This window comes from Alligator sinensis, unplaced genomic scaffold (assembly GCF_000455745.1).
Source record: "Alligator sinensis unplaced genomic scaffold, ASM45574v1 scaffold1241_1, whole genome shotgun sequence".
NCBI classification, from domain to species: Eukaryota; Metazoa; Chordata; order Crocodylia; family Alligatoridae; genus Alligator; species Alligator sinensis.
The window spans coordinates 116,410-117,442 of NW_005842202.1; the positions used below are offsets into that span (position 1 = coordinate 116,410).

Sequence of the window (1,033 nt, forward strand, 5' to 3'; positions counted from 1 at the left end):
TTATTTTTCAAAGGAAGCAAGGAACCTCACAATACAATCCCTATGGAAATTAGAGAGAGCTGCATGGCTAATTCCCTTGTAAAAGGGTCTAAAAAGCTCTACATAAATGGTCTCTATTAGTTGCAATATATGATCTTGGTTGGTCTCCTGCATAACACAGGCCAAAGAGCTCCCTACCTTCCCCTCCCAGCAATTCCTGTGGTGGAGAAAATTATTCTTACCACACTGTGGCCCCTTACTGAGCCCCCAGGACTTCCCTGCTGAATGGTACAGTACAGCAGAGACTGTCTTTGGGTTCTGCTATTACACAGTGGCTGGCCCAGTAGGGTTATGACCTGTGATGGGGCCACTCAGTAGTAAATGAACCTGAATAATACATAGTAAGCTTTTGGGAAACATCCTCTCTCAATGGGAAGATGCTGGACAAAGTGACAATGCATTTGCTCCTTCCTTTATCAAGCTGTTCCACTTACTCTACCCGTTGCTTGAACTCTGCTTCCTCTGCTCAGTCCCGACAGACTACAGCAAGCGCATTTACCAAGGAGTGAGAGTGAAGCACACTGTCAAAGACCTCCTGGCGGAGAAGCGATCGCGGCAGAGCAGCGGCTCCCGATTCAGTGTAAGTCCCGCTTGAAAGAGAAATGCCATTTCCCGTAATCCTCTTGCTTTAAAGAGGATTTGCACGGAGCGCCGTGCTTCTGTGCCACTGAAATCCCCATGAAGTAACGTCCTCAAAAAGGTAGGACTTCATGGAGTGGAAGTCGAAAAAAGGCTTGCACCCTGGGGGTTTGGACAAAAGTCTAGTCTAGTCTAGTCTAGGGTAGCTGCTGTGGGACCTGAGCGCATCTCTTCCATAATGCCAGAAATTACCGTTGGGGGGAAAGCAGGCAGGTTTGTGCATCGAGGGTCCCGTCCAAAGAACATGGAAGTCTCTCTAATTAATTTCCCATTCCAATGAACCCCAGAGCGGTTTGAATCCTAAGAGGCACAAATCTCACCCTGTTTAACTAAACTGATAACACTAATTCTCTTT

At 47.0% G+C, this 1,033-nt stretch overlaps 1 protein-coding gene across 1 annotated transcript in view; it reads left to right on the forward strand.

Annotated features, from left to right (window-relative positions):
• Positions 1-554: 554 nt before the first annotated feature.
• CUNH11orf53 (chromosome unknown C11orf53 homolog) overlaps positions 555-1,033 on the forward strand; it is a 12,651-nt gene continuing 12,172 nt past the window's right edge. Inside the window, exon 1 of the mRNA XM_006026636.1 lies at positions 555-619. The gene's annotated coding sequence lies outside the window, so the exon portion shown is untranslated. The remainder of the gene's footprint in view (positions 620-1,033) is intronic.